Source organism: Schistocerca serialis, chromosome 9 (genome assembly GCF_023864345.2).
Source record: "Schistocerca serialis cubense isolate TAMUIC-IGC-003099 chromosome 9, iqSchSeri2.2, whole genome shotgun sequence".
Classification (NCBI taxonomy): Eukaryota; Metazoa; Arthropoda; class Insecta; order Orthoptera; family Acrididae; genus Schistocerca; species Schistocerca serialis.
Window position 1 is genome coordinate 106,142,690 of NC_064646.1, and position 27,370 is coordinate 106,170,059.

Genomic DNA, 27,370 nt, shown 5'->3' on the forward strand with positions numbered 1-27,370 from the left:
AAGTTAACAAATTTCTCTTAATCAGAGTTGCTGTCCTTGGCATTGCCAGTCTACATTTTATATCTTCTCTATTTCGACCATCATCAGTTATTTTGCTCCCCAAATAGCAAAACTCTTTTACTACTGTAAGTGTCTCATTTCCTAATCTAATTCCATCAGCATCACCCGACTTAATTCGACTACATTCCGTTATCCTCGTTTTGCTTTTGTTGATGTTCATCTTATATCATCCTTTCACGACACTGTCCATTCCGTTCAACTGCTCTTCCAAGTCCTTTGCTGTTTCTGACAGAATTACAATGTCATCGGCGAATCTCAAAGTTTTTATTTCTTCGCCATGGATTTTAATACCTACTCCGAAGTTTACTTTTGTTCCCTGTACTGGTTTCTCAATATGGCCTATAAATTTAAAACAACATAACGACAATAACCTTTCAGCAGGCAACCAATATTCCAAGGCAGAAGGCCCAGAGCTTTTAACCGTAAATATTATTTAAGTCCAAGTGATTTAAGACTTGATAAGTAAGAAATCCCAAGTTTTTGAGCGGCTGAAGGCCCATCATTTTTAAGAACAATACAACTACGATACATTTTCAACAGGCAGAAAGCCCACAGATTTGTCTTCCAGAAGGTAATAGTTGACTAAGATCCATAAAACTTAGTGGCTGAAGGCCGATGCTTTTAAAAAACACAACAGAATAAATTTTGAACAGGCAGAAAGCCTTTGATTTTAAAAACACAATTAGAAGCATATAAATTCAAACCATCGGCTATGAGTAATTAAAAACACACAGTTAAACGCCAATAAGAAATGCAATGTAGGCAATGGCGCTCAGAAGTTCCCAGGGGGCTCGGTCTGCCTTTGAAATCTTAACGTTAGCGTAGGTGAGACAAGAAGTCGACCCAACTATACTCGATCCGCCGACAACATAACCAAGAGACAGTCGGGGACCCACCGACAAGACGACTTGCTTACCACGGACCAGTAAGCGAGAATTCGAAAGCCAAAACGTTACATACATAGCTGCCCACTACCAAAAATACATTAAGCTATCAAAAACTACACATCATGTTGGTCAGCGACCACAGGTGAGGAAAGGACACTGCGTGAATTTACGTCAGCGACCAGGGCAGGTAACCGGAACACTAACGGCCACAAGGCGTAAAATTGCGGTGGTGCACTTGAATTCAAGACAGAAAATTCCGCTGGTGCACTAGAATTTTAAACCGACAAACATTATTCTACCACACGGCGGCTAAATCATCACCAACTCAAACACTCGCTGTTGCTCTCAGGAATACCGCCAACAGCGAACCACCAACCAAGGCGACAACGTGAACAGACGTGGCTTCGGTAATTAAATCACCACTCAACTTTTATGTCCTGGGTCGGTGAGCCACGAACCTCGTAGCACTCGGAACAGCGCCCACACGCTCCGACACTGCGTAGAGACCGCCAGTGAGTCCGGCCGACTGCGCTTGGTAGGGACTTGCTTGCTGATCCGCTCCACCCGACCGACTCACTGCCAGTACACCGACAACATTTAAAACAAGTTCTCAGGGAAATGACACCAACTACACACACAGTTTGACAAACACTTGTACGAAGACTTGAACGAGACGCAGCAGTGGCTGTGCCATTACGAAGACACATCGGAAGTCGATACTCACACACAGCCAATCCATAAGCGATCGGCGAGCCAACTCACGTCTCCAGTAGGACGACTGACCGACGATCCACGAAGATCGTCCCCAGCGCAAGCGATGCGTGGCGGCAACGGTCAGGCGAGCGATGGACATCCAGGCGTCACTGCAGCTCCAAGCCGACTGAACTAGGGCCGTGTTCCAACTCAACGACTGACAAGTCCGAACTGGCCTCCTGGCACGTTCCAACTCACGCCACGACAGACGACAACGGGGAAGTAATAGCAGTGCAGCCAAGATAACACGTGAGGGCTGTATCGAAAGGCGCTGCTGCTGCCGCTGACGGGCAGACGAAGCAGCAACTCAGTGACAACAGAAACTGAAACTAACATAACGAGTTGGCAACACAAAAAAACAGGATGTAAAATAAGAGTTGGCACGAGCGCGAGCCACACACGGCTCAAATGGATTTCAGTGTATTATACGGTGTGAAGTTAGTCTGAACTAGGCGCTTGGACGAGGCAGTTGAGCCCTCAGCTCTCTGTGTCCATCGAGGGATAAATTTCTTCCAGTTCATTTTATCTTTCTTTGCGCATCGTGCATGTAATTTAATCGTTTTGTGAAAATATTTAGCCACCTCGTAAACGTGCTACGTTTATTAAAAATAGGTTCCACATGGCCCACCCCCTCCCCCACCTTGTATCGGTTTTATTTATGTGAGAATATTTTATGGAACTGGACTTGTCGAAAGATTACTACTTCGGAAGGCACGAATCTCTTTCCCTGACTCTTTGGTGAAGGCGCAATGTGTCTTGAGCTTTGTTCTTTAGTATGGATCTTGCGTAAGTACGTGCATTTACCCTATCCTCTTCCCCGAATTTTCACATACCTTCCCCCTTCATGTGGTCCGTCACCATTCAACCATTTGAAATAGTTTTAAACTTAATTCAGGCAACGGCAAGCGTTATTACAATCTGTTTATTGTATAGTGTTTCAGAGCGCTTATTTGCAATAGCATTCGGTAGTCCAGTAAGTTTAAAAAGCCCCGCATCCCGTTTCAGTAGAACCCATTTAATATCATCTGCGGCTCTGTTCCGTATCTTAGAACCAATACCCAGGACCCAAATGATACTCTAAATTACCGAGCGAGGTGGCGCAGTGGTTAGCACACTGGACTCGCATTCGGGAGGACGACGGTTCAATCCCGTCTCCTGCCATCCTGATTTAGGTTTTCCAAGATTTCCCTAAATCGTTTCAGGCAAATGCCGGGATGGTTCCTTTGAAAGGGCACGGCCGATTTCCTTCCCAATCCTTCCCTAACCCGAGCTTGCGCTCCGTCTCTAATGACCTCGTTGTCGACGGGACCTTAAACACTAACCACCACCACCACTCTAAATCATACGGAAAGGACGCCATAAAAGCACATTTTCATCTGATATAGTTGTCATAATTGTATCTTACGAAGAAGTTCATGTATTTGATAATGGGATCGGAGGGAGGATAAAAGTATTAGAAAGAACTGGTTGTAAGATAGGAAATTTAACTCAAGGCATCTTCAGAAAAATAGTTTTTCAGCGCATCTCTGCAGGTGAAAAGTCAGTTGAAGGCCTTCATGAAGCTTCGATAGGTGGCGGTGCTGTACGAAGCCTTCAAAATGGCGTCTACAGATTGAGAGGCGTCCCAAGCAGAGACCGAGCGAGGTGGCGCTGTGGCTAGCACACTGAACTTTCATTCGACAGGACGACGGTTCAATTCCATATCCGGCCATCCTTATTTAGGTTTTCCGTGATTTCCCTAAATCGCTCCAGGCAAATGCCGGGACGGTTCCTTCGAAAGGGAACGTCCGACTTCCTTCCCCGTTATTCCCTACTCCGATGAGAACGCTGACCTCGCTATCTGCTCTGCTCCACCAAAACAAACCAAACCAACAAACCAACCAGAGAACTCTCATTGAGTTTCGTTTGGCGGAAAACCAGAGCATCGCAGACATTCATTGGCGTTTGAAGAATGCCTGCGGAGGCCTGACAGTAAGCAAGAAGAGCACGGTGAGACGTTGAGCTAGATGTCTGTCTTCATCGCTGCAGTCATGGACTGTGCGGCTGGTCCTGGCGGAGGTTAGAGTCCTCCCTCGGGCATGGGTGTGTGTGTTTATCCTTAGGATAATTTAGGTTAAGTAGTGTATAAGCTTAGGGACTGATGACCTTAGCAGTTAAGTCCCATAAGATGTCACACACATTTCAACATTTTTTTGTGTCATCATCGCAACAAGGTCGCGCAGACAGAGTTTTGATTCCTCCAGTATTGGAACATGTGAACACACCCATTTGAGCTGATCGACGAATAACAGTCAAACACCTCGCTACACAACTGGACGTCTCTGTTGGTTGTTCTGATAGACTCATCCACCAACTGAGGTACTCATATGTATGTGCCCGCTGGATTTGGAGTGTGGCAATGCATTCGGCCCAGTGAAGAATGCACTCTGTGGGAAGCAGTATGTGGATGATGCGGAGGTTACTGACGCAGCAAGACGTTGGTTCCGACGTCAACCAGTAGAATGGTACCACACGGGCACACAGGCCTTCCCAGATACGTGGCCTAAGGCTGTGACACTGAACGGAGATTTTCCTGAAAAAATATTTTGTAGCCAAAAGAATGGGGAATCATTTGCTGTGTTGGAATCCTGAACAAAACCAACCTGTTTGCACAAAAGAAATGCGTGCTGCATAAGGTCAATGGCCGGGAAGCCATTCTTTCGGGAACAGATACTACCGTCATATATTTAGTTAAAATATGGCTTCCCGGCCATTGACCTTCTTGTGCGAACGCACACACTATGCCCGATCTCGTACGGGACTTGGTAGATTAATCTGCCACGAGTAATGAGTATGATGGGCAAACATCTATTAGCCGCACTACGAATGTAGTGGTGTGGACATGTTGGGAATGCGAATCTCACGGGGAGCGTGCAAGGGATAAGTCCCTGCAGACGTACTATGCTCTTTGCCCGCGGTGGCTCAGATGGATAGAGCGTCTGCCATGTAAGCCGGAGATCCCGGGTTCGAGTCCCGGTCGGGGCACACATTTTCAACATGTCCCCAATGAAGTACATCAACGCCTGTTTGCAGCTAGGCTGTCCATTTAATTATCATTTCAGTTAAATTTGTATCCCGATTGTCACAGTCATTCTTTCGGAACAAGAACTGAAGACAATTAATCCAGGAATCTAGGTGGTCCTTGTCAGAAACTGTTGTAATTGTTAATCCAGAGATGTAGGTGGTCCTTGTCAGAAACTTTTCTAATTCTGTGTATTAATGTACTACATACATCTCTCATCTGGACATGTAAACAAACGGGCGTTCAGCTGAAGCAATGTAGCTGCTACTGACAAGTCGTCCATGTGGCTACTCACAGATGGTGGTTGGGAAATGGTTCCATCTCGACGATTAGACGATTAGGGAAGTAAAGAGAAATGATTCACACACATACTCTCGCCCCCTCCCCCCCCCTCTCTCTCTCTCCTCTCTCTCTCTCTCTCTCTCTCTCTCTCTCTCTCTCTCTCTCTCTCTCGCTCTTTACGTAGCCCCCCGGTACTAGGAGACAATCTCGAGGTAATTACTCCTACTCACAGTACCGTTTTTAAGCGAATCGAATTCGCAAATTTTTATCACATGCAGTATTCTGAATTTGTATTCGTCTATCACTGGCAACATCACTGAAATCCTGGTATTATTCCTAATGCATTGTTGTAATTCACAACTTCGTTACATTGCTGCTAGCCTATTACTGCGTAGTGTGTTTACATTATGTCGCAACGTAATGGGAGGCAAGCAGAGAAGAGCATCGTATGATGCTAATTTCAAGCGTAAAGTGATTCCTTATGCTCAATGGTATTCTAATAGGTGGGCGGAACGAGATTCCAATGTATCTGAGAGTAACGTTCTCCTACGTATGAAACAGAAATTTGCAGTTTTTCCAACTAGCACTACTACATTGGAATTCACTGTCCATGGGAAAGGAAGACATCCTGATATTGAAGAGAAAATAATTCGTCCATTAAAGGAGAAAGAATGGGTAACCTGTGACTAATGACACCATTAGAAGCAAAGCAACGGAGGTGGCTGCAATTCTTAATATATCGGAGCAAGAGTTTAAGGTTAGCCGTGGATGGTTTGGTCGCTTTATGAAACGAGCTGTCTTATCCCTACGATGCAATATAACAAACAGTATGCCAAAAGCTTCCACAGGATTTCGAAAAAAAACTTCAAGAATATCAGAGGTATGTCGTCACATCGAAAGGACAAGAATTTTTCGATGGGCCAAATTGGCATAGCTTATGAAACGCCAATTTGATTTGATATACCTCGTAACTACGCGATTGACAAGTACGGGACAAAAGATGTTATCGCCAAAACATCATGGAGTGAAAAACAGCGCGTAACTGTAAGACTGGCAGTCACAGCAGATGGGAGCAGGCTATCCCCTTTCTTAATTTTCAAAAGGAAAACAAGCCCCAAGGCCTCTAAAGATGCAAAGCTTTTTCCTGATAACGTCATTGTTCGAAATCATGAGAAAAGGAGGGGGTGGGGGGGGGGGTGGATAACTGAGACGTTAATGTTTGGCTGGCTCCGAAACGTCTGGAAACTCCGTCTTCGTGGGCTTTCCAAACTACCATCAGTGCTTTGTCTTGATGCATTTTGTTGTCATCTCACTGTCGATGCAAAGAAGAGGATCCACAGCCTAGCCAGTGACCTTGTACTTATTCCTGTAGGAACTAACTCTATGTTACAACTCCTGAACGTAAACGTAAATAAACCTTTCAAAGCTTACGTTCAGGAACAGTACAAAAAATGGTTTTGCGATGAACTGACTTTCGACAGGAAAAATTAACAGTGATGCACCCACATTATTACGCAGTGGGTTTCGGCTACCTGAGAACAGTGAACTTAAAACCTTTCAATAAATGCTACGTTTCTAATATTGAGGACAGCTGTTGAATATTACGTCCATTGGGATGATACTGAGGATGATGGGGAAAGAGGAAATGAATCTGTCTCTCACTCAGACTCCTAGAGGATACCAGTGATGACAACATTGAATAATTGTGAAGAACTCCTAGTAACACCTTTAATCTACGGTATCTCTGTTTTCATGTCTGTAGGTAATCAGGTTAGGCGTTATTTATGTATAATGACTGTGTCAGATAACAACGAGTTAAGTGAAAATTCTTTAAATTCTCATCGTCGTGATTCACACTTATGTAGAAGTTTTCTTAAAAGACATCATATTAGCCGATGCCTACAGTTATATGGAGTGCCTGACAAGAGAAAATTTGTACATACGTGCGTAGATTTTTCTTTGGCGGTGATATGTAGTTCTTACAAATATGCGGTGCCTACAAAAATCTACAAGTTGACGAAGAACGTGAACACTAATTGCATAGAGTTAGAAGAAGCGAATCGAACGAATTCTACAAGTCAATAACTCTAGTTATAGTTCATTCGTTTGATTTTCTGTATTTGTCGTCATATATTGTTAAATAAATGACAGTGCAAGAGGAATATAACGATTACAAGTGGCTGTAACCATTTAATGCATAGGGATACATCAATATGAATTATGTAGAATGTAAACTAAAGTTCAGATATTCAATTGTTGAACACGCGCAGTGAATCGGAAACCGGTGCATACACGGCTATGTTAAAATGAATAGTTCCGCATCGTAACAGAAAAATGGTGGATATCGTATGGAAGACATCCTGAGTAATGGAATTCAACAACTGATGTTCTGTCGTTACAGTGAAGAAGGGATTACGTCAACGGTACAATTACACGCTTCTAAATACCAAACACTACTCGCACATGGAATCGGTAATTGAAGAAGTAAGACGTTTATGCAAAACAGAAATTAGGGCGCGCCATATGTACCGGAACAAAACTTTCGTTTGAACACTGTCCACGGAACTCAATGGAGGCTACAACCTAGAAATGCTTCTACAGTTAAACGGGTTCTCAAAACCTAACCGAAATGTAATCGTAAGTAATTCAAGTTTTACAAGAACTGAAACAGGAAGACAAGGCCACACGTGGTAATAATACTACGGTAGCGCTGGAAGCCATGGGGGGAGAAGCATTTGGTGCATGTCACAGTTTCAGCGATTAGTCAAACACCTGTATAAGTAGTGAGCTTGACTGGCAGAGCATTGAAATACAGATTACAGGAAAGACTTTATCCGCAACTGGACATCGCCGTGACCAACCGAAAGTTAATGTGTTCTCCACGAGAGCAAAACATTTGCTCAGTCCAGTTTCCTTCATGCAGCTATGCGTTTCAACAAACATTTACCAGGACATGACTAAACGAATGCTCATCACACAACTTTATTTGGATTCCCGGATTAGGTGTTTCAGCAAAATGGAGCACAACTACATTAGGGTATGGAGGCTCGCGTGTTTGCAAATCAGCTAGCAGAGAAACCCGGATATTTATTTGTAGCTGTGCGTCCAAGCAGCTTCTGACCCTTCTGCTTAATGCTTATGATGTCACATCTCCTGAACTGTGTGTCGTACAACTGTGTAATACAGTAGATACATTCAGTAGGGTATGTGGATACTGTTTGCAAAATGTGTTGTAAATGGAGATAGTAGAAACGAAGTAATAATTTTAAACATTAAGCATGATGCAGCTGTTTGCCACGTGTCTCATTGTTTATTGTACCATATCTCCCGAACTGTGTGACTTACAACGATATGATTTAGCACTCAATTCAGTGGTATATGTGCATACAATCTGTAAAATATGTCGGATATGCTATTAATAGTAAACTAGTAATGTGGTACTTTTAATGCATGAAGTACAGAAAAGCAGTGATGAACATTTTTACTTTTATCACTTACTTCCTTTGGCAGAAAAGTTCCAGGACAGTCTTTATAAAAATACAAAATGGTGCTTACCAACTAATGATCCTAGCTGCTATCGAAGTTGTCCCCTTGTCTATCTATACACAGTGGCCAACGATTCTGGGGGTCTTGGAACCAACCTGGGAAATTTTCAACTGCAGTGCTTGAATGCTCATTTGTCGCAACCCGTTGGATGTCTACGTTACCTTGCTGAAGCTATCCTTTCAGTCGTCTTTTCACTCGCGGAAGCAAGAAAAAATTGCGAGATGAGAGGTGGGACGAATCTGGTAGATGTGGGATGGCAATAACGGAATGTCTGGCTAAAATGTTCAAATGTGTGTCAAATGGCTCTGAGCACTATGGGACTTAACTTCTGAGGTCATCAGTCCCCTAGAACTTAGAACTACTTAAACCTAACTAACCTAAGGACATCACAGACAACCATTCCCGAGGCAGGATTCGAACCTGCGACCGTAGCGGACGCGCGGTTCCAGACTGAAGCGCCTAGAACCGCTCGGCCGCCACGGCCGGCAAATGTGTGTCATATCCTAAGGGACCAGACTGCTGAGGTCATCGGTCCCTAAACTTACGTACTACTTTAACTTATGCTAAAAACAACACACACTTCCATGCCCGAGGGAGAACTCGAACCTGCGGCGGGAGGGGCCGCGCAATCCGTGACGTGGTGCTTTTTTACCGCGCGGCCACTCCGCGTGGCAGTGTCTGGCCAGATAATCGGTAGCAGATAAAGCAGTATGGGATCTTGCATTGTCATGCAGTAAGAACCTGTCCTCAAAATGCCATAAATCTGAGTGGCGAATTGCTTGTCGGAAACGCTTTAGGACTTCATTGTAAAAACTTGGGCTCACTGTTAGACGTGCAGGAACTTACGCATGGTGAACTAGACCTTTACTCACCATTCAGCGCTTTGACGCTTCGTGTGAAGGTCATACTGGTAGCACCAATTTTCATCCCCAGCAGTAATCTTTGACAGAAATGTGGGACCATCCACTAGTTCAGCAGAAATTCTTCATCTTAAAAAAAAAAAAAAAAAAAAAAAAAAGTCGCTCTGAGCATTATGGGACTTAACTTCTGAGGTTATTAGTCCCATAGGACGTAGAACTACTTAAACCTAACTAACCTAAGGACATCACACACATCCATGCCCGGGGCAGGATTCGAACCGGCGACCGTAGCGGTCGCGCGCTTCCAGACTGTAGCGCCTAGAACCGCTCGGCCACACTGGCCGGCCTTCGTCTTTCCGTCAGTGTGTGAGGGACGAGATTTGTATTAAGTTTTCGTTCCCCTAAATCTTCTCGTAAAATCTTGTGACACACATCACAATTCGAATTAAGTGCTTCTGATAGCAAACGCACAGTTACGTGACGATCTTACGCGCCCATTGTGCTGTAGACGGGCGACCCGTTCTGGGACCGTCTTCCACTGAATCGCTTGTCTTCACGAAATCTTTTGAGCCACTTGAAAAAGCGATATCTGGAAAGTATCTTGCCAGAAAATTCTGCTTACTGATTGTCCACGTTTGACTAGTGGTTTTACCGTACTAAACGCAGAACTTAATTTTAACTCTTTGTCGCAATCAGCAACCGTCGTGTCTGCGCAACTAATGCGCCAAGAAGTCAAACAGTGTGTTGCTAAGCACAGCTCAGGCACCTGGTGAGTTTGTGCGATAACATGGCCAAGGCCATTTCAAGGACGCACACATACTAGGCAACATTAAAAATTTTTTTGCTTTTTAGGATTGAAAACTGGAGCTTTTCTGAGAAAGGGAGCAGTAGGGTCTCCCTGCGAGAAAACACTTTGCAAATATTTGAAATTATATATAAAGTTTGTTGCAAGTCACCAAGTGCTCTCGTTTTCAAATACTGGATCCATTTTTATAATATCTGTGGATGTTTTCCAAGGATTTCAAATCCACTCTGCCCAACGTATCCGGAATGCTTCTGGTCCCACCTATCTCATGCGGGTCTTTTCAGAGTGTGCCCCCTCCATTGACCACCTCCTCACCCAGGGTGCCCTGATTTCCCATGGTCGCCACCCAGTTGAATCTTCCAAATCCCCTCCACAATTCTACCGCTGCCAGCATTGCCTCATGTACAACGATCACCTGACCCTCAACTGCAACCCCCCCCCCCCCCACCTGTCCCCATTGAAAGGCCTTCCACTTTCTTAAAAACTGCCCCAACCTCGCCACCTCTCCTTCCTGTAACACCTGCAACAGCCCCCATCCCACCTACTCCTACAGGTGTAAAGCTAAACCTCCTCCTACCACCCCCAAACTTACTGTCCTTGTCTGTGCTGTTGATTGCCCTGTCACCCCAACAATTCCCTCCATAAATCCCCCACGGATGAAGACATCATGTCATCACCCCCACACCTTGCCACCCACTCCATCTTTCACCTGAACACCTTCGCCACTTACTCCCACGCCAAGCCCACTACACTTTTAACCGCCTCGACACCCTAGTTTAAGCCTCTTCCCTCCTCTCTCTTCACCCCCTCTCTTCCCATCATGGCGTGACATGAGTGTGGCATCCTCTTCCAGAACATCAATTCCTTCTGCACCAACAAATACCTACTCATGAACACTCTCTCCCAACACGGGGATGACACCTTTCTCCTGAACAAAGCCTCCCTCCAGCCCCACCATACTCTCTACACGTCTCCCTATATCCTCCACCACACTGATGCTCCTGGTCCTCAAGCACAAGTGGAGTCGCCATTAGCCACCTTAAGCATATCTCCATCTGGTCACAACCCCTCCTCAATGACTGAACCAAACACCGTATCCTCAGCATCTTCTTCCCCTCCATTACCTGCACCACCATCTATGTCTGCTCCACTGCTCCTCTTCCCTATCACTTCATCACCCACATTGACCTCACCTTCTCCACCTATGTGATTGCTGGTGACATCAACATCCATAGCTGATCCCCTGCTGCCCTTCGGCAGTGGCATCAGTTCCTCTCCATGATCCAAGGTGACCTTGTTCCCTTCCCAGCACCCCTGTCCCAAAAACGACACCACCCCCAATGTTGTCATCGCCTGTGCCAACCTCCTTGGGCATATCACCATCAACAACCTTGTCCCCACAGGTGGAGGCCCATGTTCCTACTAACCCCATCCACCCCCATCGTCCCACTCTCCCTGTGTGGGCTCTCCTCCTCCTCCATGAATGCCGCCTCCTCTGTTGCACCTTCCTGCAAACTTGTGACAGGGATACACTCCTATGCCACCAGCAAATACAGCGACACATACAGAACCTTAATACGGCAAAGAAACGCCGTAAATGGCGCCAGATCTGTACACAACTCACCCTCCCTATAAACTCCTCCAAGTACTGGTCTGCCATCCATTGCCTTTCAGGTTCCCAGTCTGCACTCCATTACCCCCTTCTCCATAACGACTGCCCCCTGCCCGACAACCTCAGTAAGGCCAACCACTTCGCTTCCCACCTTTCTGAGGTCTTCTCCAGTCCTGATGATTCCCACCTTTGATTATTCTCTTTTCACCACTGTCATCGAATGCACCGATACCTCAGTTGCTCCACTTGCTCCTAATCGCCAGTACTTGGGGCAGTTGCCCCCCCTCCAACATCAACACTCCAATCACAGCACACAGCATTAAACTTATCCTCCAGTCCAAATGCTACATGGCCCCTGCTCACGACTGTGTCACCTACTGCCATCTCAGAGAAAGCTGCTTCTCCTTTGTCACCATCTTTGCCAATCTCTACAATGTCATCCTCTCTACCAACTTCTACCCTGACCTGTGGAAGACTTCCCATGTCCTCTTATTCCTCAAACCCAACAAACTTCCTTCTGTCGCCTCTTCCTATCATCTCATCTGCCTCACCTCCATCTTCAGTAAGATCTTCAAATCCATCCTCTCCCTTCATATCCATCAGCACCTTCACCTCTTCCCCCTTACCCAGTGTGGCTTCTGACCCTCATTCTCTGCCGAAGACCAACTTCTTGACCTCGTCCACCTTCTCTCCTTCCAGCTTAACTCCCATCACTCCACCATTTCTGTTTCCCGCAACCTCCAAAATGCCTATGACTGTGTATGGCATCCCGGTCTCCTCTTTACGCTCTAAACCTACACCCTGCCAATCAAGTTTGCCCATCTGGTCTTTCCTTCCTCTCATGCTGTCCTTCCTATGTCACCCTCCACAACACCAATGCTTGTATCTTTTATCTGACTGCTGGTGTCCCCCAGGGCTCTGTCCTTTCCACGCTCCTCTATCCCCTGTACACTGCTGAAATTGCCAAGCCACACCCACCTCTCCACCTTCTCCAATATGCTGATAACACCACATTCCTGGCTCTCTATCCTCCACACCTACAAGTCTCTCATCCATCCTATCCTCTATTATGCCATCATTGCCTGGATCTCCACTCCCCCCCCCCCCCTTGATCCCACTTTTACAAGGCCCTCCAAACCATTGATGCCATGCACTCTGCCTTGCCTTCCAATCTGCCTTCCTTCACCCACATGCCACCTGTATGACCTTATCCCCCTCCCCCACCTCCTCCTTTTCCTCCAACATCTCTGCATCCTTTACACAGCCCACAGGCTTGATGCCTCCACCCCCTGGTTTCCTCCTTCCCCCCCCCCTGCCCATTGCTGCACCTCTATCGCTGTATCCCTCCCTCTCTCCACCTCCACATCCCCTCCCCCCTATTTCCTTCATCAGGGCAATATCCACCACCTTCCCCTCCCGGATGTTGAACTTTGCCGTGACATCTACCCTTCCTTCCAACTGTAACATTGCCTTGTTCCCTCCCCGCCCCAGAGCCCCCTTCTCCTCTCCCCTTCCCCTCCCAGAGCAGATTTTCCTCCTTTCCTCACCTGAGTCCGTGCATCCTCTCCATAACTGTGTCTCTCTCACGTCCTTCCCTCCCCAGCGCTCTTCGCTGCATCCCTGCCTGTCTCCCCTCCTCTCCACTCCTCCCACCCTTCTTCCATTCTCCCTCATCTCCATGCCCCTGGCAGATCCTGTGTTTGCTCATCGTCATCAGTGTGCTACGTCACTGTTGTGTTTGGTGCTGTTCTCTTGTGGATCGAGAGCTGTGATTTTAATTGTGTGCTGGACTTATACATAGTGCTACTGTCAGTGATCATTATGTGCTATGCCGTCCATCGCTACTTTTATGCTCCAGCCATACTTCGCCTTGCGTTCTTTTAACTGTCCCAGTGTGAGGTGTTTTGCACACAATAAATTTTTAAGGTTTTATCTCCATTTTACTGTTGCCTCGTTTTTGTCTGTTCTCTTCCATTATGTTCTCCCTTTTTATATTTATGACGTCATATTTTTTCGTTTGTAATTTTAAATGTCTTCTATTGTATAATTAATGCCTTTCGGCTGAAGAGCAGCGCATATGCTGCTGCCAGCCCGTCCAAGATGGGGCATTGAACTACAATAAAGGAAAAAAAATCAAGAATATTTGTTACATTTCTTAGATATTGCTTGCGAAACGTTTCGATGCCAACATTAATATCAGTTGTGTCATAGCTCTGAATTTTTCATAAGATTTCGAATATCATTAACAAGTATGCTGTTTCTTTAAAAAATATTTTCTACAACCTCTCTGTTGATACAGGAGTTACGTGGATTAAACACGCTACACAATTATTTGCCCCTCTGTGTACCGTTATTTGCCGGAACTATCATTTCGATATTTTAAGCCGTACACGAAAATAGAAGTGTTAGTCTGACACATCTCGTTGTGTATACCTACGCACTCAAACATCTTCCGTTTGTGCTTCGCGATTAAAACTGGATTTGTTTGAGAGCAAAACTCGTCAGTCGTATGAGTGAAGAGACGCTCAGTCATAAAAAAAATTCTAAAACCCAGTGTCTGTCACAGGTACAAAGAAAGTGCACTGCGTCAGCCCGCCTGTCACTTAGCGTGTACTGCAGCGTGGTGCGCATGCGCGGCTAATCCGGTGCCGCTGTTATTTCAGTCGCTCGGCAGGCAACTGTTTGTGCGCGCTGCAAAACGTCTGCCCCCAGAGGGCGGAGCGGCGCCCGGCCCCGCGGCCCCCAGCGCTGCAAGCTCCGGGTTATCCGCTTTGTTTAGCCGCCATATTTCACCCGCTAGCCGGCGCGCTGCGCACTGACAGTTGAAATCTATCAATCAACGTTTCCAATTTGAAGGGGATTCTGACCCTGCATTGGAGGGCACATCCGTCACACGAGCGCCCGGGCTTAGCATTATTCTGCTGTCTGTAAGGTATGCCATTACCGTGTGGCTTCAGCAATAAAAAGAAAAGGAATTGGCAGTTCAATAGCGAAAACGTCGGCGTCAGGCGTGCAAAGTTTCATTATGAGCTATTCCAGCCCATGATATTCCTGCGCTTTCCGTGTTACTTTAAGGACCTTAAACTTGGGGATTACCATGAGGAAATCCTGCAGGATCATCTTTAAAGAATTCAAGATTTATCTGTCAGCTGAAGTCGCACTTTTTTTTCCACAAAGCGGACACGTTCACAATTGTGAAAGTACCAGTACGACTGATTCTTGTACAGTATAACACAGCAAGACTTTGGACAAGAAAAGAGTGCCTAAATTAATCTTCAGCGCATTTAAAAAAGGCCCTAACTACGCTGCCTGCTCACCCATAACCCCTGCGACTGTAACCATGCGTATTTAAAGTTTTATGAAAGTTAGTAGAGCTTATAAATACAATGAGGTGAAAAAAAAGTTAAGGGACAGCTATATGCCCATAATATGCATCGCGTAAACATGGCTACTGTGTTGCGCTCGTTGATAAGATATACCAAGACAAAACAACGACGCCCCTTCGGAGTTCACCCAATGCACCTTCTGTCGTGGAACACAATTACATTTCTTTACCATTTATGGGAAATTTTAGTCACGAACTGACAAAACTTTTCCGGGGAGTGGGCTCTCGTTTAGTATTTTCCGCGGCTTCCAATCTCCAGTTTATGTACATACATAATGAATCACCTAAAAAGAACAACCTTTTGGCATCGGGGGTATATGTGCTGGAGTGTTGCGATTGTAATGCAGGATATGTTGGACAAACGGGCAGAACCTTCTAAATTACATTGCAAGAACATCTTCTTAACAGATGGAGACAGGTAAAACAGAGCTCTGCCTTTGCCCAACACCCTAAATCAAGTGACCATAGTCCTCCGTAAGCACAAAATCTTAAGATTTTGCGGAAAAGGGTAAGAAGTTAAACATTTTGGAAGAAATTGAAATATTTAGGCATATGGAAGACAAAGATTTGTCTCTCAAAATGGTTCAAATGGCTCTGAGCACTATGGGACTTAACTTCTAAGGTCATCAGTCCCCTAGAACTTAGAACTACTTAAACCTAACTAACCTAAGGACATCACACACATCCATGCCCGAGGCAGGATTCGAACCTGCGACTGCAGCGGTCGCGCGGTTCCAGACTGTAGCGCCTAGAACCGCTCGGCCACCGTGACCGGCTTTGTCTCTCATAACGGTCAAATATTCCTTTTTAGAAGTTATGAAATCGGTGTTATTAATGTAATCCTGTAACTCTCGTAGTTCTGCCTAAATATGAGCCCTGTTTCTCTCTGGTCTTATGTCGTCTTGTTAGCCAAGCCATTAGGGTTTTTTGACTCAAATACGATACTTGCGGGTTTGTCGCTTTAAATGATGACAAATTTCACACATTTCAATGTAGCCTTAAAAAAGTGGGGAAAAGTTTACCCGCATAACGTCCGTCTTCCAGGTTGGTGTGTATTTTTTAAGCCTAATAATTTTGCCTGTATTCTATAAAAAAAGTTTTCTTGTTAGAAGTTCTAGCTCCTAATGACGCAGTATTGAGTGTTATATGGGCGGCCTCTTTATCTGAAATTACGGTCCTGTATTTTTGATGTTCTCGTTCTAGTGATATATGACACGTAAAATCTGTTTATGTACTGCACCTGTGTGTTGTATTATACACCTTGTTTTCTCATTTTAAATTTACCGCCTTCATTTATATTTTACTTCGTCCAAATTTTAGGATAAGTTATTGCACAGGTGTAGCCCCTAGTAATTCCATCTTATCAATGTTTTATGTGCATTACATTTGTAAAGTTTTAGTGGATGTGTATATCCAGTTTACAATCTCTCATTCTTATCACTGCTGCGTGGCAGCGCCATCTGTTGAAGCGATTCTGTATTAGGCTTCAGTACTGGCACACGACGCTGTGGCGCATTATGCTTGCTACCTGAGCCCCCATTTTATTCTGTTACTCGCTCCTGTGAACGGGAACGCGTTATGCAGATCTTGGTGTCTCTCGCGTCCATCCAGAAAAGGTAATGATTTTACTATTTTATATTTCTAGTTTTTACTTAGTTTAACGAAGGTGATGTTGGCCTCATATATTCGACGATGCCCTTTGGCTACACTGACTAAAGGATTCTTCTAAGAAATACCACATTAAGGTATTTGCTCTTTCAGTATTTGATCTGTTTAGCCGGCCGGTATGGCCGTGCGGTTAAAGGCGCTTCAGTCTGGAACCGCGTGACCGCTACGGTCGCAGGTTCGAATCCTGCCTCGGGCATGGATGTGTGTGATGCCCTTAGGTTAGTTAGGTTTAATTAGTTCTAAGTTCTAGGCGACTGATGACCTCAGAAGTTAAGTCGCGTAGTGCTCAGAGCCATTTGAACCATTTGATCTGTTTATACATTGTTTTAGGTTATCGAAAACTGCACAATGCGATCGGGATTCTTAAATAGATGTATTTCTTCTCTGTTTTCTATGCAGATAGACTGAAGATGCCTAAATAAGGAGAAAGCGTCGTTGAAAATAAAAAAATCTAAAATTGCAATCAAGACTGTTTTTAACCAATACTGAAAGGCAGTGCATTGGCAGAGCTGTCATTTACACTCAGTTGATTCACGTGAAAAGTTTTCCGACGTGATTATGGCTACATGACGCAATTAAGACTCTGAACGCGGAATGGTAGTTGGGGCAAGATGCACGGGACATTCCATTTCGGAAATTGTTGGGGAATTCAGTATTCCGAGATCCACAGTGTCAAGCGCATATCGAGAATACTAAATTTCAGGCATTACCTCTCGCCACGGACTATGCAGTGGCCGGCGCTCTTCCCTTATCGACAGAGAGTAGCAGCGTTTGCGTAGAGTTGTCAGTGCTAGCAGACAAGCAACAGTGTGTGAAATAACCGCAGAGATCAGTGTGTTACGTACGACTAACGTATCCGTTAGGACACTGCGGTGGTATTTGGCTTTAATGCTCTATGGCAGCAGACGACCGACGCGAGTGCCTTTGCTAACAGCACGACATCACCCGCTGCGTCTCTCCTTTGCTCTTGACCGTATCGATTGGACCCTAGCCGGCCGTGGTGGCCGTGCGGTTATAGGCGATACAGTCTGGAACCGCGCTGCTGCTACGGTCGCAGGTTCGAATCCTGCCTCGGGCATGGATGTGTGTGATGTCCTTAGGTTAGTTAGGTTTAAGTGGTTCTAAGTCTAGGAGACTGATGACCTCAGATGTTAAGTCCCATAGTGCTCAGAGCCATTTGAACCATTTTGATTGGACCCTAGACGACTGAAAAACCGTGGCCTGCTCATATGAATCCCGATATCGGCTGGTAAGAGGTGATAGTAGGGTTTGAATGTGGCGCAGACCTCACGAAGCTAGGACCTAAGTTCTCAACAAGGCACTATACAAGCTGGTGGTGGATCCATGATGATGTTGGCTGTGTTTATGTTTATGGACTGAGCTATCTGGTCCACCAGAACCGATTATTGTGTCCATGTGGTTATGGTTGGGTAGTTGGAGACCATTTGCGACCGTTCATGGATTTCATGTTCCCAAACAACGATGGAATTTTTGTGGATGACGATGCACCCTATCATTCCGCCACAGTTGTTCACGATTGATTTGGAGAACGTTCTGGACAGTTCGAGCGAATGATTAGGCCACCCACATCACCAGAAGTGAATCCAATTGAATGGTTATAGGACATAATCGAAAGGCCAATTTGTGTACAAAATCCTGCAATTGCAACACTTTCACAGTTGTGGCTCTGAGCACTATGGGACTTAACATCTGTAGTCATCAGTCCCCTAGAACTTAGAAATACTTAAACCTAACTAACCTAAGGACATCACACACATCCATGCCCGAGGCAGGATTCGAACCTGCGACCGTAGCGGCCGCGCGGCTCCAGACTGTAGCGCCTAGAACCGCTCGGCCACTCTGGCCGGCCCCGCGAGCAGCAACGTGTTTTCAAGTTGGCAAGTTTTAGCCACCCTCCGGTGGAGTTTAACTGTACTTGGTTATTTTGCATTGAAGTGCACCAGCGGAATCTTATGCCTTGTGTGGAACCGCGTGACCGCTACGGTCGCAGGTTCGAATCCTGCCTCGGGCATGTATGTGTGTGATATCGTTAGGTTAGTAAGGTTTAAGTACTTCTAAGTTCTAGGGGACTGATGACCTCAGAAGTTACGTCCCATAATGCTCAGAGCCATTTGAACCATTCTGCCTTGTGGCCGATAACGTTCCGGTTACCTGTCCTGACCGCTGACATAAATTCAGGCAGTGTATTTTCCTAATCGTGTTGTCACTGTCCATCATGGTGTGTAGTTTGACAGCTCAATGTATAATTGGTTGTGGGCGCCATTACCTTCTACGTTGTTCCATTGAACTCCCTGTTGTTTGCTGGTCGGGTAAAGCGGAAGTTATCTTGACGGTGCGTCCGTTGACTGTCTGACAGTTGAGATGTCGTTGGATAGAGAATGGTTGGGCCGACTGCCTGTCTCACCTAAGTCAGCGTTAGTGTTTGAATTCCAGGCTGGCCCTCGGCAACTTCTGAGCGCCGTTGGTTGCACTGACTTTTCTTATTTGTTCTTGTTGTTTGTATTTGTATGGCTTCTAGCCGATTTTTAAATTAAGGTTATTTTGCCCTTAAGGCATAAGATTGTTTGGGCCTTCAGTCTAATTTAAAGAACTGTTTTAAGGTGAGGCCTTTGGCCTTTTAAAATTTGTTTTGGTTTGAGTCTTAACTGATGGGCCTTTAGCCGACTATTAAATTAAAGTTGTTTTGCTCTTAAGGTGTCAGATTGTTTGGGGCTTCAGCCTAATTTAAAGAACTGTTTTAAGATAAGGCCTTTTGGCCTTTTAAAAATTTATTTTTGTTTGAGTCTCAAGTAATGGGCCTTCAGCCGATTTTTTAAATTAAAGTTGTTTTGCTACTATTGTGTCAGATTGTTTGGATCTTAAGCCAAATTGAAAGAACTGATTTAAGATAAGGCCTTCTGCCTTTTAAATTTCTGATTTTGGTTTGAGTATTAAGTTACTGGCTTGCCCTTAAGGCATGAGATTGTATTACGAATTCAGCCGGTAAATAAGTTCAAAAATTAATGCTGTGTTTCTTTTTAATTTTCTTGGCTCTTGTAATGTTTGATCAAATAAATAAAGTTGTATGTTCGAGTGTAACTGACAGTCGCTCATTTTGGCCCCTTTCCACAATTTAAACTACCTGTCCTGTACTGCGGGTTTAGCAGGGCGTTTCACTCTCATAGAAAGCTGCACTACTCTGGCAATTCTGAGAGAATCGCAGCAGAAGTTTTACGGGTCTCTTATGTGGCTTATGTATCTGTGCCTAGGTGCTGGCTGTGAGAATTCTTAGTGGTGAAGTGATGTTCTTTTCTGACTTCCACGTGCCTACCGGGTACACGGTGTACCTTTGTCACCCCTCCGACACTGGTAGTGCCGTCACTACCCTTCTACACGACGGGCTCCCAGCAGAGGGTGTTGCCTACCTCCCCATTGGACGGGGTATGGCCCTCACCCTATTTGGCGCTCATAACATTAACATGTACGCAAATCTGGCATTAGCCGCCGTCAAGACCGACATGCATTCTTCGTCGAGAAGGTCACACCGCTCTTGACAGGCTCACAAGACGATTTGGTGCTCATTGTGGACTTCAACTTGACATGAGGCGCCGCTGACCAACTCCACGCCATTTGCCTTGTGTGGCTCTCTCGATGGTCATCGATCGCCTACGACTCATTGACACCTGGACAAAGCTCGACATAACCCAACCGGGTTACAAATTTTACACCACTCACTCATCGAGCCACATAGACCGCATCTACCTCACCCGCTCGCTTACTGATGGCACCCACCATGCAAAAGTCTGGCCCATGGCCTTTTCAGGCCATGAAGCATACATCTCCGACGTTACTCTCACCCGACAGCGTGTGTGGCACAGTTGAGGTCCTCGAAAATTCAGCGACACCCACCTGACCTCACCAGACTGTCACCTATGACTCCATCATATCTTGGTGGCTCTCCTGTGCAAAGCTGACCTTCTTTAAACATTGATGAGCTACGGTAAGGAAGCCAAGGCATGGATTACTAATACCTTGCACTTTTATTGTTCAGTTCTTCGTGACTGTGCGACGATGCCGTTTTCGCCAGCCAGGCAGATGGTGGTACACCGAACAGAGGCGCAGATCTCCTTGATCACGCGCCGTCACCTGGAAGGCACTGTAGTGCGATCTCAGAGCTCTAATCGTATACCTAAAGAACATCCGTCTATGTATCACCTCCTCCATGATAGACAACGACGACGCAGGTCTCTAATCCACATCTACACTGATGCGGAGGCCACCGGCATGCTAGCCACCATCACTTCACCTGACTGAATGCAGCTGTACCACATTCCGTGAAACTGATGACAGAGCTTGCACGACTTACTACAAGCACTCTCCCGGTGGAGGTAGCAAATGAACTCCAAGAAGACGTGACCACAGGTGAAGTACTCGATGCTGTCAAGGCGGGAGTTGATAACAGATCCCCAGGGCCCAATGATATCGCCATCGAATGCTACAAAAAGTTTAACTCTTTGTTGGGCTTTCACATGGACGACCATCGTGCAAGAGATCATGTCCACAATGACAGTGGTCCCTAACAGCTTTCTCAATGGCATCATTATACGTCCATGATATCGACCAATCACGGTGCTGAACAGTGATATGAATTTATCTACTCGGCTGCTGGCATCGCGACTCAAGAAGGTCGCATGTTCCGTCATCGCCAGCGACCATACTTCCCTAGGAGGCGAGTACAATATCCATATGGCCGTTTGCCGTTACCAAGACCTGATAGCATTAGCTCATCACCAATGTCTCCCTGGTGCCTTTGCATGGCTGGACATTAGCCAGGCCTTCGACCGCCTAGAGCACTCTTATTTGCCGGGAGTTCTTCACCATATGGGTTTCCCCAGCGGTTTTTTGACGGTAATTCTGCGCCTTTTGAGGGGGCGAGCTCCAGCATCATGTACAACGGCCGCCTCACGCCCCCTCTTGTCATATACTGATTTGTCCGGCAATGCAGCCCCCTTTCCTGAGTTTTACATGATTTCGCTTTGAAAACCCTGCTCCAGGGACTGCGCCAACGTTTAGAAGGTATGACGTTGCACAGGCACCGTCTCTGTTGCATGGTCTATGCATACGACCTCTTTCTTTATCTGCGCAGTGAGAATGAATCTTGCCCAGCCTTGACATGGGAGGCGACTTACGGCGAAGCATCTGGCAGCACCCTTAAGGTGTCCAAATCCAAGGTCTTGCTCAATGGTGGGGGCCTACCGGAGAGAAGCGTCGTCCCCTTTAGTGTCGCCGCCATGGTTCGATTTTTTGACATTGAATTCGCAGCTCATCTCCGTCGATCAGCGGCTATTAACAGCAGGCGTTTGCTACAGACCATCAGACCTTGCCTTGCAGGACACCGGCTATGAGCCCTCAACATTATCCAACGTGCCCCATATGCCAACATCTAGCATGCCTTCCATATACCACATGTGGCTCAGGTATTACCAGTCCCAACTCTCCTGATCCGACATCTTTTGATGACACTGGGCTCCTTCATCATCTCAGGGATGTTATTCAAAGTGCAGTATGAGTCCTTTGTACTCCCACGGGACTGTGGTGGGATGGGACTAACACATGTGCTGACTAGAGTCACGGCTCTGTACATCAGCTCCCAACTCAAACTCTGGCATCGTTGACCAGAGAGCCTCGCTGGACCCAAGACCTTGCGGTGGTCTCTATGTCCAACCCACTTTTGGTCTCGACCATCCGATCCCCCTTTCATCATATCTGGCGATTTTTTTTTTTTTTTGGACTTCAGTTATATCTACCGGTCTTTACAACTGACACGGTTGCTTCAGACGAAGACAGTTTACCAAGTGTTACAAAAGTGCCGGCTGCCCAACCCCATAGAAATTATCCCCAGTATGTGTGTCGGCGCACGTGGAAAGCGGTCCACGCCCGATTTGTCGAATCCGGCGTCCAATCATCGTGGTATATCACAGTGAAAGGCAAACAAGGTAACCGATATTGACTGCATCTCATCCATCTTGCCGACTCGGCCCTCTGTAACCGATGTGGAGTGGACGAAACAGACGACCACAGGTTCCACTGTGGTCCAGCCTCCGATGTCTGGACACTTGAGTGGCGTATTTTGGCGTTTCTTACACGCCAAACAGCCATTCAGACCTATAGCCACACACTTTTGTTCTCGGATGGGACTTTTTACTCCACCACCAAAACTCACTCTCTGAACTGGATCTGTGACCACACAATCCGTTATCTTCTTAATTCTGGCCATAAGTCAGTGCTAGGATATTGGATTTATCTCAACGAACGACGCGGCGTTCTAACACGCAAGCCACACTATCAGCAGTACTTTTTTCTATTTCTTAGGGAGTACCTTTGATGATCTGCCTCGCAGCTGGAACGTCCAAGCCATGAGAACTTGAAAGCTGATCTAAACTGATATCAGCTGAGTCTACCCAAACCGAATAGAACGGATAACGGAATCTACTTTCGCCCAACGAGAAGACACGTTTGGACGTGCTGGCCGACGCCGGACACGCTACTCAGGGCGCTCACATATATATTAAATAAAGAAATAAAAATAAAGAAAGCTCATTGTGTTAAATTTTCAAGGCTCCCCTGTGGTTTCCCTTCCTCCGTCTCGCGCCCTCATAGCTATGGGTTAGTCGTTCTGGGAGTAGGATTAGGTACAGGCCAACGCCTGAAGTTGTGTTTTTTTTTATTTAGGGCCAAAGTGGTGGTGGCAGTTTTCCTTCCTCCCTTTTGAATCCCTGTTATACAACCCAGGGGAATAATAAGAAAAAGGAAAAAAGTGAATGAAAACACTTAATAAGAAAAAAGTACAAAAAATGTGATTAGCTTTCGAGTTTCGTAAGAAGAAAGTGTATGAGGCGACGGTTCGACTCCCACTAAAACTTAAACATTAATCTACTTTTTTCATTACTGGTCATTTTGTTTAATTTAGATGAAATTTAAGAGGTAATGTAATGAAACAACCACGTGTATTTACAAGAAGTTTCAATTTATGTTTTCCTTGTCTGCATGAGAAATACCATTCCGCAACGTGTGAGTCGAGAGCACATCCGACGAGTACTTGTACATTACTCTAGTGGTCTGGCACATTGTGATTTACTATATTACTGATTGTGAATAACCGTCATACGCATCATTATTTGTCGAGGTTTGACTCTGGCTTTCCAGGCCTGTGCCTTGCGTTCCAGAATTTAATTACAAGCAGTAAATAGTCAAATAACGTATAAAATTAACTACAACTACATGAAAATGCACGTGTTTTTTTGTTGTATTACCTCTCAAACATGATATAAATTAGATAGTGTGACCAGTGATGAAAAAAATATACATTAAAAAATAAGTGTTAGCAGGATGCTAACAGTCGCGTAATATACAGCCCAAACGCTTACCACTCTTTTTTTCTTAATCTCATTTTGTTCATCCTTCCGTGTTGCATTCGCTCGGGACGGACGTCCCATGACACCTGTTCAAGTTCATTATTGATCGATTCATTAATTTTTTTTTATTATTTTTATTACAGAGCGCAGCTAACCCTCTGACCGAACATGCTGAGCTACCGTGCCAGCATTACAATGACTGGGGGTCTGCGTTGCTTCACGTCCGTAGGTATAACCTTTAAATACCCTACACGTGACCCCTGGGTGGTGCTAAGAAAGCAACAACGATAAGATGAGACCGAACTGTCTGAAAAGACCTCTCGGTCAAAGAATGACGAAGGACACGTGCGGTCCTATTCAGGACCCACAAGCTCGTAGAATTGGACCATCTCTGCGCATCTGTCAACTGAATATCGAAGGGATAAGTCGAGCAAAATGTGAGTATCTTTCCAGGCTCACACAGAAATATGCAGTTGATATCATCGCACTTCAAGAAACGCACACAGCTGATGAACCACAGCTACAGAGTAGGGGGAAAATACCGGGCTTTAAACTGATAGCCTCTAATCACCATCAAAATTATGGCCTTGCAACTTACGTCAAGAATCACATAACAAACTACCAGCTGCTGTCAGAAAATTCTGAAAATGACATTTTTACAACTGCTGTTAAAATTGAAAACCTAACGATAGTTAACGTGTACAAACCCCCAGGGACTAATTGGCCTAATCCCGTTCTACCGTCTCTGCAACATCCAACTATATACCTCGGTGATTTCAACAGTCATCATCACCTGTGGGGATATATGGAGAATGACCTCAACGGTGAAGCGCTTGAGGACTGGATGGAAACTGAAAACCTGAATTTAATTTACGATGCTAAAGATCTGCCTACCTTCCACTCAGCTCGCTGGTCCCAAGGCTATACCCCAGATCTGTGCTTCACAACTCAGTCTCATAATTCCCTAAATCAAGTACGACGAACTGTGCTCAAGGAATTCCCACATAGTCAACACAGACCTGTTATATTGGAGGTGGGGATGTCTATACCTGTTGTACGATCACATCCTAAACCGAGGTGGAACTTCAAGAAAGCCAACTGGACTGAATTTGCAAAGCAAACAGATTCCAATATCAGATGGATCAAACCAACGTACAACAACTACAGCAGATTTGTTGGGGTTATCAAAGGTGCAGCCAGACGATGTATTCCTAGAGGGTACCGTAAAGAGTATATCCCTGGTTGGAGTTCCGAGAGTGAGGAGTTACTAAAAGAATATGAAGACCATCCTAACTCTGACAATGCAACAAGCCTCCTCCAGTCCCTGGATGATAATCGAAGAAAGATCTGGCATGAAACTGTGGGGTCCCTAGATTACACCCATTCTAGCAGAAAAGCCTGGTCTATCATCAGGAAATTAGACTCTTCAAACCCTACAACAAAAAGATCAAAAAATGCCATCAATTTGAATGACTATGCTAAACACCTTGTGTCAGTTACAAAGAATATAAAGGACAAGCAAGCCAAAAGGGATATCAAACTACAGTTGAACACCAAGAAAAGAGCAGCCCCACAGTCTTCCGAATTCTCTACTCCATTTCAAGAAGAGGAAACTAAAGCTGCAATCAAAAGTATGAAACTTGGAAAAGCAGCTGGATATGATGGAATATACCCAGAATTCCTGGCTCACTGTGGACCAGCTACAGTAAAATGGTTGACCAACTTCCTTTCAAACATCCTGCAAACTGGAAACATCCCACATCTGATGAAGAAATCAAAAATATTAGCCATACTGAAACCAAATAAAGATCCCACTAAAGTGGAAAACTATCGTCCAATAGCACTCTTAAGTATCACTTATAAACTCCTTGAGCGTCTGATCTACAACAGAATCTGTGAAACAATCAGCCATCATATTCCTATCGAGCAAGCAGGATTTAGACCTGGGAGAAGTTGTAACGATCAGGTACTATCTCTCACTACGCACATTGAAAATGGGTATGAGAAGAAATCAGTAAGTGTGGCTGCCTTTTTGGATCTATCTGCTGCCTATGACACTGTCTGGCGAGAAGGACTCCTTTTAAAATTTGTGAGTGTTATCCCATGTCGTAAACTCACGGCCTTACTCAACAATATGCTAAGCAATAGGTACTTTCAGATCTACTCAGATAATGATAGGAGCAGAATGTTTAAACTAAATGACAGCTTACCTCAAGGGTCTGTTCTGGCTCCCCTCCTTTTCAATTTGTATACACACGACTTACCAGAAACATCTTCAAGGAAATTCATATATGCTGATGATATTTGTCTGGTGACTCAGTGCTCCAACTTTGCTGATGCTGAAACTATTCTATCCACTGATCTGGAAGCCTTAGACAAATATTTCAAGAAATGGTGCCTCCACCTAAATCCTCAGAAAACAGTTATATCTGCATTCCACCTACGTAACAGACAGTCAAATTACAAACCAGAAGTTGTATTCAGAGACCAAGTGTTGCCATACTGTAGTACACCAAAGTACCTGGGATTAACACTAGATAGAACGCTGTCTTTCAAGCAGCATTTATCAAATGTGGCTGCTAAAGTTAAAACTAGAAATAATATTCTTCAGAAGCTTGTTGGTACATCAAGGGGAGCCAATACTAACGTCCTGAGATCTACAGCATTATCTCTGTCATATTCTGTTGCTGAATATTGCTGCCCAACCTGGATCAACAGTGTTCACACTAAGAAGATAGACGTGCAACTCAATCAGGCAATGCGATTAATCACAGGATGTATTCGGAGCACAAACACGCTGTGGCTGCCGGTTCTAAGCAATATCCCACCTCCAGCCCTAAGAAGATCAGAAGCTCTCCTAAAGACATGGAAAAACATTCAGCAGAACCCCCAGCTCCCCATCCATCAAGATATTGTACAAGGAACACACCAACGCTTGAAATCGAGGAAACCACCATGGCGCACAGCACTCTACCTTGAAGGATCTGCTTTCAACATTAACAGTTCATGGAAACTCCAGTGGGATCAGTCTTCAGT

At 45.3% G+C, this 27,370-nt stretch overlaps 1 non-coding gene across 1 annotated transcript; it reads left to right on the forward strand.

Annotated features, from left to right (window-relative positions):
• Window positions 1-2,788: 2,788 nt before the first annotated feature.
• Trnaa-cgc (transfer RNA alanine (anticodon CGC)) lies at window positions 2,789-2,861 on the forward strand. The gene has a single exon. It is a non-coding gene; the product is annotated as a tRNA-Ala (tRNA).
• The last annotated feature ends 24,509 nt before the right edge of the window (window positions 2,862-27,370 follow it).